This window comes from Mustelus asterias, assembly GCF_964213995.1.
Source record: "Mustelus asterias chromosome 26 unlocalized genomic scaffold, sMusAst1.hap1.1 SUPER_26_unloc_27, whole genome shotgun sequence".
Lineage (NCBI taxonomy): Eukaryota > Metazoa > Chordata > Chondrichthyes > Carcharhiniformes > Triakidae > Mustelus > Mustelus asterias.
This window is the reverse complement of record NW_027590095.1, coordinates 1-12,064: the sequence shown is the minus strand read 5'-3', so window position 1 is coordinate 12,064 and position 12,064 is coordinate 1. Positions and strand designations below refer to the sequence as shown.

Below are 12,064 nucleotides of genomic sequence, written 5' to 3'. Positions count from 1 at the left end.
AGCAGCACCTTGTGGAGAGTATGAGAGGGGGACACTGGGACACCGGGACAGACAGTCAGCACCTTGAGGAGAGTGGGAGAGGGGGACACTGGGACACCGGGACTGACAGTCAGCACTTTGAGGAGAGTGTGAGAGGGACACTGGGACATCGGGACAGACAGCACCTGGAGGAGAGTGTGAGAGAGGGACACCGGGACTGACAGTCAGCACCTTGAGGAGAGTGTGAGAGGGACACTGGGACACCGGGACAGACAGTCAGCACCTTGAGGAGAGTGTGAGAGGGTCACTGGGACAGACAGTCAGCTTGTTGCGCACATTGAAATTGGCCGGTCCGATGTTGTGGGCATCACAGAGACGTGGCTGCAAGGGGATCAGGGCTGGGATCTAAATATCCAAGGATAGGTGTCTTATTGGAAGGACAGGCAGATGGGCAAAGGGGGCGGGGTTGCATTGTTCGTAAGGAATGGCGTTAAATCAATAGCAAGAAGCGATACAGGATCAGAAGGCAGAGAAACTCTGTGGGTAGAGTTCAGGAGAAACAATGGTAAAAAGACCCTGATGGGAGTTATGTACAGGCCTCCGAGCAGTAGTCAGGATGAGGGGCAGAAAATAAATCTGGATGTAGAAAATGCACATAAAAAGACAATATTACAATAATTATGGGGGACTTCAATATGCAGGTGGCCTGGGAAAATCCGGGAGGTAGTGGGTCCCAAGAAAAGGATTTTGTGGAATGTATAAGAGATGCTTTTTTGGAGCAGCTTGTGACAGAGCCTACTGGGGAAACGGGAATTCTGGAGTTGATGATATGTAACGAGGCAGATTTGATTAGGGAACTTAAGGTGAAGTGACCCTGAGAGAGCAGTGACCACAATATGATAGAATTTACCCTGTAGTTTGAGAGGGAGAAACTGGAATCAGATGCAAGAATTTGACAATTAAATAAAGATAACTACAAGGACATGAGGGAGGAGCTGGCCAGAGTTGATTGGAAAGGGAGCCGAGCAGGGGAGACAGTGCAACGGCAATTACAGGAGTTTTCGGGGAGGGGGGGGAGGTGGGGGGTTATTCGGGAGGCACAACAGAAATTCATCCCAAGGAGGAGGAAACCTGCTAAAGAGAGGACGAAGCTTCCATGGCTGACGAGGGAAGTAAAGGACAGCATAAAAGCAAAAGAATCACTGGAGGCAGGGAGGGTACCAGAGATCTGGAAATTAGCTGATGTAACAGCGCTGTTTAAGAAGGGAGGGAGGGAGGCAGCAGATGGGAAATTATAGGCCGGTTAGACTGACTTCGTTCATTGGCAAGATTTTAGAGTCCATTATTAAAGATGAGATCACAGATTCCTTGGAAGTGCATGATAAAGTAGGACTGAGTCAGCACAGCTTTGTCAAGGGGAGCTCATGTCTGACAAATCTGTTAGAGTTCTTTATAGAACATAGAACATTACAGCACAGAACAGGCCCTTCGGCCCACGATGTTGTTCTTTGAGGAGGTAACAAGGAAATTAGATAAAAGAGAACCAGTGGACCTGATTTATTTGGATTTCCAAAAGGCCTTTGACAAGGTGCCACATCGGAGACTTTTAAATAAGTGAAGTGCCCGTGGTTTTAAGGGTAAGAAGCTGACATGGATAGAGGATTGGTTGACTGGCAGAAGGCAGAGAGTGGGGATAAACGGGTCTTTTTCAGGATGGCAGCCGGTGACTAGTGGTGTGCCTCAGGGGTCGGTGCTGGGACCACAACTTTTCACAATACACATTAACGATTTGGAAGAACGAAATGAAGCCACTGTTGCCAAGTTTGCAGATGATGGAAAGATATGCAGAGGGAGAGATAGTATTGAGGAAGAAGGGGGACTGCACAAGGACTTGGATAGGCTGGGAGAGTGGGCAAAGAAGTGGCAGATGGAATATAACGTGGAAAAGTGTGAGATTATAAACATTGGAAGGAGAAATGGAGGCATAGACTATTTTCTAATTGGGGAAATGCTTAGGCAATCAGAAGCACAAAGGGACTAGGGAGTCCTTGTTCAAGATTCGCTTAAGGTTAACGTGTCGGTTCATAGAACCATAGAAAATTACAGCTCAGAAACAGGCCTTTTGGCCCTTCTTGTCTGTAACAATTGCAAATCAGTTTCAGCTGGTCGGCAGATGAGCAATTCAACATGGAAAAAAATCATTTTTTCCCTTGGACCACCTACTCCCATCTCTGCAACAAGCTACAGGACACCCACACAGGAAGAATGGGCAGTTAGGCATTCAGTTAGAAACATAACTTTTCTTACTTTAACAAAAATAAATAAATACCAAAATACTTCTGACAGCTAATTTGTGGATTGAGATAGATATGGATAAAGTAAGCTCTCACCCCAGCATGCTTTTAATGTAAGTTTAGAATTGTGACACAAGGTGACAGTTTTGCTCAAGGAAACATCAAGCATGTTAAATACGCTTCGCAGTGTAAGGCAGATGTGACACTGAGCATCAGGAATGGTCAATAGCAGTTTGAACGGTTAGAGGAGCAGACATCACCAATTGGACTCTGCATCGACACACATATGGTGAATATAGTGCTCAGAAAATGTGGGCAGGTGGACAAATTAATACACAGACTGCGGCCATTTAGCGACCTGGCTGCTCCCAATGCAAGGAACAATGGTGTCACACAACACCCTCCAGCAAGTTGGACAGCTTCCCCTGACACTAGCTTCAAAAATGAAAAAGACACAACTTTGCAGCATTCTCTCATGCCTTCCAAAAAGAAATAGGTTGAAACACTGTAATTGAACCTTAGACAAACGGTACAGTCACTGTCAAGCTGCTTTTCTCATTACTTACTGCAGACGAATTGAAGACATCCAGGAGGAGGAAGTTGAGCAGAGCCCAGAGTTCGTGCAGGTTGTTCTGAAGTGGTGAATCCGTGAGCAATAATCCATTTGTTGTTTAAATTCTCTCACTATTTCAGAGAGCTGTAAATTTAGCAGATTTAAAAACATGACTGTACAAACTGGGTACAAGTTTGAATCATACTACTGGCACAACTGTAGATTCAGACTGCAGTTAAAAGTTCGCTGAACTTTTAGGTGTGTATTCGTGTCTGTCATTTCTCCAATGAATTCAGATATAGTGGCACCAAATGCTTTGCATTAGGAAGCAAAAAGCAAGTGTAGTAATAGTACATCAAGATTACAAACGGTTATCTATAACTTGCAAGACGGGAATATGGAAACTTCCAGAGCCGTCCACAATTGAATGGTATTTCTTTCAAATCGAATCAATGGTTGTGGAAGGAGCAGCTGGTGAAAAAGCAATGGTTGTGGAAGGGGCAGTTGGTTAAAAAGCAATGGTTGTGGAAGGCGCAGCTGGTTAAAAAGCAATGGTTGTGGAAGGGACAGCTGGTTAAAAAGCAATGGTTGTGGAAGGAGCAGCTGGTTAAAAAGCAATGGTTTTGGAAGGAGCAGCTGGTTAAAAAGCAATGGTTGTGGAAGGAGCAGCTGGTTAAAAAGCAATGGTTGTGGAAGGAGCAGCTGGTTAAAAAGCAATGGTTGTGGAAGGGGCAGTTGGTTAAAAAGCAATGGTTGTGGAAGGCGCAGCTGGTTAAAAAGCAATGGTTGTGGAAGGGACAGCTGGTTAAAAAGCAATGGTTGTGGAAGGAGCAGCTGGTTAAAAAGCAATGGTTGTGGAAGGAGCAGCTGGTTAAAAAGCAATGGTTGTGGAAGGAGCAGCTGGTTAAAAAGCAATGGTTGTGGAAGGAGCAGCTGGTTAAAAAGCAATGGTTGTGGCAGGAGCAGCTGGTTAAAAAGCAATGGTTGTGGAAGGAGCAGCTGGTAAAAAAGCAATGGTTGTGGAAGGACAGCTGGTTAAAAAGCAATGGTTGTGGAAGGAGCAGCTGGTTAAAAAGCAATGGTTGTGGAAGGGACAGCTGGTTAAAAAGCAATGGTTGTGGAAGGGACAGCTGGTTAAAAAGCAATGGTTGTGGAAGGAGCAGCTGGTTAAAAAGCAATGGGTGTGGAAGGAGCAGCTGGTTAAAAAGCAATGGTTGTGGAAGGAGCAGCTGGTTAAAAAGCAATGGTTGTGGAAGGAGCAGCTGGTTAAAAAGCAATGGTTGTGGAAGGGTCAGCTGGTTAAAAAGCAATAGTTGTGGAAGGAGCAGCTGGTTAAAAAGCAATGGTTGTGGAAGGACAGCTGGTTAAAAAGCAATGGTTGTGGAAGGAGCAGCTGGTTCAAAAGCAATGGTTGTGGAAGGGACAGCTGGTTAAAAAGCAATGGTTGTGGAAGGGACAGCTGGTTAAAAAGCAATGGTTGTGGAAGGAGCAGCTGGTTAAAAAGCAATGGTTGTGGAAGGAGCAGTTGGTTAAAAAGCAATGGGTGTGGAAGGAGCAGCTGGTTAAAAAGCAATGGTTGTGGAAGGAGCATTTGGTTAAAAAGCAATGGTTGTGGAAGGGACAGCTGGTTAAAAAGCAATGGTTGTGGAAGGAGCAGCTGGTTAAAAAGCAATGGTTGTGGAAGGGACAGCTGGTTAAAAAGCAATGGTTGTGGAAGGAGCAGCTGGTTAAAAAGCAATGGTTGTGGAAGGAGCAGCTGGTTAAAAAGCAATGGTTGTGGAAGGAGCAGCTGGTTAAAAAGCTTTGGTTGTGGAAGGGACAGCTGGTTAAAAAGCAATGTTTGTGGAAGGGACAGCTGGTTAAAAAGCAATGGTTGTGGAAGGAGCAGCTGGTTAAAAAGCTTTTAACACAAGAGCACACTACAGTCTGAATAAACAGATCTGATCTTTGATTTTCAATTCAAATATTTCCACTCCACTCTTCCACTGGTGTTAAAACCCAGAGATTAACTATCGAGCCTCAATAATTAATGGTGGAATAACTTTCCCAGAAGTTTCTGAACCCCTGGAGTAATTTGATTGAATATGGCACAGCGGTTCGCACTGCTGCCTCACAGCAACAGGGACCAGTGTTTGATTTCCGGCTTGGGTAACTGTGTGGAGTCCGCATGTTCTCCCCATGTCTGTGTGGGTTTCCTCCGGGTGCTCCGGTTTCCTCCCACAGTCCGAAAGACATGCTGGTTAGGGTGCATTTGCTGTGCTAAATTCTCCCTCAGTGTAACCCGAACAGGCGCCAGAGTTTGGCGACCAGGGGATTTTCACAGTAGCTTCATTACAGTGTTAATGTCAGCCGACTTGTGACACTGATAAACTTTAACTTAAAAAATGATTGTCTGCATTGGATTGTGAGATTAAAGCGCTCTTTTCCTCAAGATTCACATTCCATCTGTGACAATAAATAGCCCTTTTAATTTAGCTCTTAAAGCTTTGATGGAAGTGTGAAGGAACAGTGAAAGCAGCAAATAACAATTATATTAACCATGAGTACTCAAAATGTATCATTTTCCTTCATTTCAAAATCTCTACTCCTGGATTTCCCTCCAACCTTTTGTTCCAATCTTCCTGTCCTTCGTTATCTCATTCACCAGAGAACAGTCACTTCCATCCACACTGAATACTTTTTTACTGTTCTTTGCCACTCCGTCTTACCCCGTCTTTGCATTCCCCTCTCCAGGGGAACAGTGTGCAGCAAACTTCTGTGCCTCATTTTCTGTCTGGTCCCACACATAACTGCACCTTGCTCAAAAATAACCTCACTCCATGATATATAACCGAGAATGTGACACATGGTTTACAAAGATTTAAAGTTTATTTATTAGTGGCACAAGTAGGCTTACATTAACACGGCAATGAAGTTACTCTGAAAATCCCCTAGTCGCCACACTTCGGTACACTGAGAATTTAGCACGGCCAAAGCACCAAACCAGCATTTTTTTTGGACTGTGGTAGGAAACCGGAACACCCGGAGGAAACCCACGCAAACACGGGGAGAACGTGTAAACTCCAAACAGACGATGACCCAAGCTGGGAATCGAACCTGGGTCGCTGGCGCTGTGAGGCAGCAGTGCGAACCACCGAGCTACCATGTCGCCCCCTGCTCATGCCCCCATGCTACAAATCAAGCCTGCGTTTCTCCCCAATTCACCTGAAGATGAGGCAGAAAATGTAGCATTCACTACAATGGTAGCCATTAACTCTGGTGGTAATGGACGGGATGGGGAAGAGAGCAGAGAAAATGAAGGGAAAACACACTTACCTAAGGGTTTCCCATTTTTGATCCTGTCGGCTTCATCTATAACCAGATATCGCCAATTAAATATTTTGAAAACAGATTTCTCCCTGATGAGCATTTCATACGACGTCACACAGACACCCCACTCTCCAGGAAGGAGGACATCTCTGATGAAAGCTGCCTGATGAAGTAAGAAGTGGGTTACATTTCAGTTTTCCAAACACCAGAAATTTATTTTTCTCGAAGACAATTGGGACGCAGCAGAAACAGATCTGATCACAGGCATTAATCAGACAAATTTAGCTGAATAAAACACTGACGTTGGGATTTTCCAGCCCCGCCAGCAGTGAGCAGCGTCAAGGGCAGAACAGGCAAAGGTGGAGAGCGGCCAAAGGGCAATTGGCTCTTGGCAACTCTCCAAACCATAGAATCCCTACAGTGCAGGAAGAGGCCATTCGGCCCATTGAGTCTGCACCGACCACAATCCCACCCAGGCCCTATTCTCCAAACCATAGAATCCCTCTGTCTGGAGCTCGCTCTGCCTGTCTCTCACCCCTCTCTCCCTTTCTTTCTATTTCATGGCCTTCTCGATCTTTCTCCAGCTCTCCCTCTCTGTAGTCCAGAAGATGAAATCTCCTATTACTGGAGCGGACTCAGTCCATCGGAATCTTGCGGCTTATAGATGCAGAATTTTAACTACAGGATCTTTGGGACTCTATTAGTTAGAATAGAATAGAATAGAATCCCTACAGTGCAGAAGGAGGCCATTCGGCCCATCGAGTCTGCACTGACCACAATCCCACCCAGGCCCTATTCCCGTAACTCCACATATTTATCCTGTTAACCGCCCCCCCCCCTGACATTAGGGTTAATTTAGCATGATCCAATCAACCTAACCTGCGCTTCTTTGGACTGTGAGACTTTTGACGAAGGAGCAGCGCTCCGAAAGCGAAAGGCATTTGCTACCAAATAAACCTGTTGGACTTTAACCTGATGTTGTTAAAACTCTTGCTGTGAGGCAGCAGTGCTCACCACTGTGCCACCACCTCAAGATGTTCCAGTCCAGCACACGATATTCCCTGCCACTGATGGGGCTGGAAAATCCCGCCCAGAGTGTTGCAAAGCAAGGAGAGAGCAATAAATTACTATATAATTAACATATTTGCAAATTTACACTCAAACGTTGTCTGCGTGGCAAATCTCGGATTTTAGTTATGCAGAGCAAAGAAAAGCTGATCTCCAAAGCCAGTCTCAAGGAACCTTGAGGGCTGCCGTTAACACTGGCGACAGATCCATTCTCCACATGCATGTTGAAAACATGTTTTTGAGAGAGTCGACGAAAGTAAATTCAATACAGTGAAAGGCAGGATTAATATTAAAGATTGAACAATGGCCAAATACAAAATCTCAATTTGTTAAGTCTAAATTTATTAAAATTGTATCCCAGGTTTGATGAGTCCTTCATTTATTGTATTTTTATTACACAAAGTGCTTGTTCACACAACGGCAATGCTAGTGGTTATTTATTCAGCAATTTAAACCAGGTCATAGAGGTTCAGAGCATGGAAAAAGCCCCTTCAGCCCAACTTGTCCATGCTGCTCTTTTTAAACCCACTTAGCGAGTCCCAATTGCCCGCATTCGGCCCATATCCCTCCATACCCATCTAACTGTCCAAATGCTTTTTAAAAAACAAAATTGTACCCGCCTCTATTACTACCTCTGGCAGCTTGTTCCAGACACTCACCACCCTCAGTGAAAAAGTTGCCCCTCTGGACCCTTTCCTATCTCTTCCCTCTCAGCTTAAACCTATGCCCTCTAGTTTGACTCCCCTACCTTTGGGAGATATTCCAAAATGTGCCGTTATGTTTATGGGTCAGTGTTTAGTGGTAAAAAGAATCTTGCTCCCCCGTGAATGAACTGACTCTCTCGCGACTTGCCCAACAGATGCTGTCTGTCCTTTGGTACCTCACCCATGCAGCTTTTTCACACACAGGTTTTGACAGCAAGTGCTTGCGGATTACTGAAATCCTATTTGGTTAATGACAGATGTGGAGATAGCAACCAGCTTTAAGAATCCTGGCTGTTTTTTCTTGTTCCGATGCTGGGGCAGCAAGGGTAGTTGTACTTTCCCACTGGGGTCGGCCAACATGTGGCAGGAGATCCAACAAGCACTGCACGGATTACTTCCACAGCGTGCAATGCATTTTCAAATTAAACTCCATGCATCAGCTGTATTTTCCAACAGTATTTTAGGGAACATAAAACACAGTTCTTACCCTTTGATCCTTGTCACGTATTAAACAAATAGCTCGAAGAGTCGGTATCCATCTGTTGAACTCAAGCATCCAGTTGTGCAGTGTAGACTTGGGGACTAGAACCATGTGAGGTCCAGGAATGTTTCTATCATGTTTCATGTCCCCAAGAAGAGCAATAGTTTGCAAAGTCTTCCCGAGACCCTGTTAAACAAAGTAAAACAATTAATTCTCTTAGAATCAAAGGCTGTTTTTTCATCAGTTGAAGCATTTCTGAAATGTACTGGAAGAAACCATTCAGCCCATCAAGTTTGTTCTGCAATTTAATTCGATCATAGCTTATCTACATCGTAACTCAATTTATCTGCCTTGGTTCCATTTCCCTTCACACTAATCTAACAAAAACCTTCGTCTCAGTTTTGACATGTCCAGAATAACCATGTCTCAAGTTTTTTATAAAATAAAAGGCTAGGTTTTGGCAGGAAGGAGGAGAAAACAAACGTTCCAGGTTTCCGCTAATCTTTGAATGGTACACCCTCGAACATCCGGGAGAAGATACTTGTTCCCTATTTACAAACATAGAAGATAGGAGCAGGAGGAGGCCATTTGGCCCTTCGAGCCTGCTCCACCATTCATTACGATCATGGCGGATCATCCAACTCAATAGCCTCATCCTGTTTCCCCCCTCCCCCCCAATAACCTTTGATCCCATTCACCCCAAGTGCTTTACCGAGCCGCCTCTTGAATACATATAATGAATGCTTCACCCCGTTTTGAACCGGGAACCTTTCACGTTAGGCGAACGTGATAACCAGTACACTACAGAGACATTTATCTTCTTAAATCCTTTAAACTAAACATCTCACATGCCTACACCAAACAATTGTTATGTCTACAATCAATGTGTATTCATACCGTTTCATCTGCCAGGATACCATTAATGCCATTCTCAGATAAAGAAATCAGCCAATTCAGTCCACGGATCTGATAGTGGCGGAGTTTCCCTCCTTTTACATCTGTGGAAGAGACCCCAAATATTTAGAGCCTTCGACCGTTGCAAGAGTCTGCAAAGAATACAGCTCAAGGGGAAATGAAATCAGTGCCATGACCAAAAGGAAAAGTATTACTGTTTCAGGAACCATTGAACTGAAAGCACCATGACAGCTTGAGACAACAAAAAGCAAGCAGCACAATCCATTTGGTATTAGGGTCTCAATGTTTGCATAAAGAATGTCAGCGTTCAGACGCAGGCTCCAAAACAAAGGTGGTGATTTTCACCACGACTACTACCATTCTATAGCAGCTAAATTGACCTGTAAAAGAAGGCCAAAGTTTATACAGAAACATAAACTGTTAAACAGAGCACCTAAACTTCACTAAGGCAAGTATGAGCAAGATTGGGAGGGCAGAGAGAAGGAATGATGGTGAGGAATCAGTTTACTGGGCTTTGACTGATTTGTAAGAAATCATTGCATGGACATTACTGGGATTTTGAATATGTTATGAGTATTTGGAGCATTGCGTGCAGTTCTGGTCATCACACTACCAGAAGGACGTGGAAGCTTTGGAGAGAGTGCAAAGAAGGTTCACCAGGATGTTGCCTGGTCTCAAGGGTGTTGGCTATGAGGAGAGGTTGAATAAACTAGGATTGTTTTCATTGGAAAGACAGAGGCTGAGGACAGACCTGATAGAGGTGGACACAATGATGAGAGGCATCGGCAGGGTGGATAGTCAGAAGCTTTTTTCCAAGGGTGGAAGTGTTAATTACAAGGGGGCGCAGGTTCAAGGTGAGAGGTATAAAATTTAAGGGAGATGTGTGGGGGAAGTTTCTCACAGAGTGGTGGGTGCCTGGAATGCACTACCAGGGGAGGTGGGGGAAGCAGGCACATTGGCAACATTTAAGAGGCATCTCAACGGGTAAATGAATAGGGAGGGAATAGAGGGATACAGACCCATATAAGGACAGAAGGGTTTTTCTTTATTTTAGTGAGGGCATCATGATTGGCACAGGCTGGGAGGGCTGGAGGGCCTGTCTTGTGCTGTACTTTTCTTTGTTCTTTGATTGGGGAAATGCCATTTGGGAGAACAGATCATTCAGCTCACCATTTCATAGGGTAAGGAACAGATTATCCATGATTCTCAACACCAAAAGGACAGCATGTTACATGTACGCAATCTGTATGATAATCCAATTATTCCTCATGAAAACAGATGTTCCTTTTCATGTGGCGCACACTAACATGTTAAAATGGCTGCTAGGACACCATCAAAAATAAGTTGCAGCAGTTTCTACTCAGTTCCTTGGGAGCATTGGTTGAGAGGGCAAAGCTGAACAAAACAAAGAACAAGGTGAAAGGCTGATATATGAAACACATGTCATACTGGCATGAGGGAGATCTTTCAGCTTTACCCTGCATTTTATTCATGCTGAATCTGACCTCAAAATACTCAATATCCACAATATCCAGTCAGAAAATATGATGTCAGATTACAAGTTAGGCTGGAGTGAGTCCGTGGTGTCTGTCAGCATTAGTAGATTGTTCCATTAAAAAGACCCCTTATGCCAATAAATACAGCCAATTAAACCAGGAGAACGGGAGGTGCTGTTTTTGGAGATTTAATTACAACAAGCTCAAATGTTCCCAAAGGTCTAATTTTGACAAAATTGAACACTGCACATCGATGAATGGTGACTGAAAATGTGAAAGCAATATTGGAAAAGGTAGTGAAAACTGAGCTACATTAACTCATGTGTGAAATAATGAATAAAATGGCTTTACACACATGATGTGGATTCTTCAAACCTTGTGCAGACATTGGTTGCCTTGCTGTTTTCTGACAGTAGCTCTTCATCCTCTTCCTGTTCCGTACGACGATGTCGATAGCTAAGAATTAAAACTGAATTGTTTTGTGCGAGGGGTTACTATTACTTTCCAAACCATTTTAAAAGAGCTGTTACTGCAGTCAATTTCAAATCCACAATCACTTCAGAATAAACAGCACCATACAAATTATTTTGGAGATTGTGCATCACTTTTGTGGTGAGGATTAGTACATAGAATCCTAATGTGCAGAAAGAGGCCATTTGGCCCATGGAGTCTGCACCGGCCTCAATCCCACCCAGACCCTATCCCCATGATGCCATGCATTTACCCTCGCTAGTTCCCCTGACACTAAGGGGCAATTTAGCATGGCCAATTCACCTAACCCTAATCTTTGGACTGCGGGATGAAACCGGAGCACCCGGAGGAAACCCACGCAGACACGGGGAGAATGTGCAAACACTATACAGACAGTGACCCAAGCCGGGACTCGAACCTGGGTCCCTGGAATCCAGGGGAACTGGATTAATTGTTGGATTTCACAGTGATGTGTTACAGAGAAGAAATCCAGGGGAACTGGATTAATTGTTAGATTACACAGTGATATGTTACAGAGCAGTAATCCAGGGGAACTGGATTCATTGTTAGATTACACAGTGATATGTTACAGAGCAGGAATCCAGGGGAACTGGATTAATTGTTAGATTACACAGTGACATGTTACAGAGCAGGAATCCAGGGGAACTGGATTAATTGTTAGATTACACAGTGATATGTTACAGAGCAGGAATCCAGGGGAACTGGATTAATTGTTAGATTACACAGTGATATGTTACAGAGCAGGAATCCAGGGGAACTGGATTAATTGTTGG

The 12,064-nt window shown here is 44.2% G+C and overlaps 1 pseudogene; it reads right to left on the bottom strand.

The window, feature by feature from the left end:
- Positions 1–2,791: 2,791 nt before the first annotated feature.
- On the bottom strand, positions 2,792–11,268 carry LOC144482132 (SWI/SNF-related matrix-associated actin-dependent regulator of chromatin subfamily A member 5-like; annotated as a pseudogene).
- Positions 11,269–12,064: the final 796 nt, after the last annotated feature.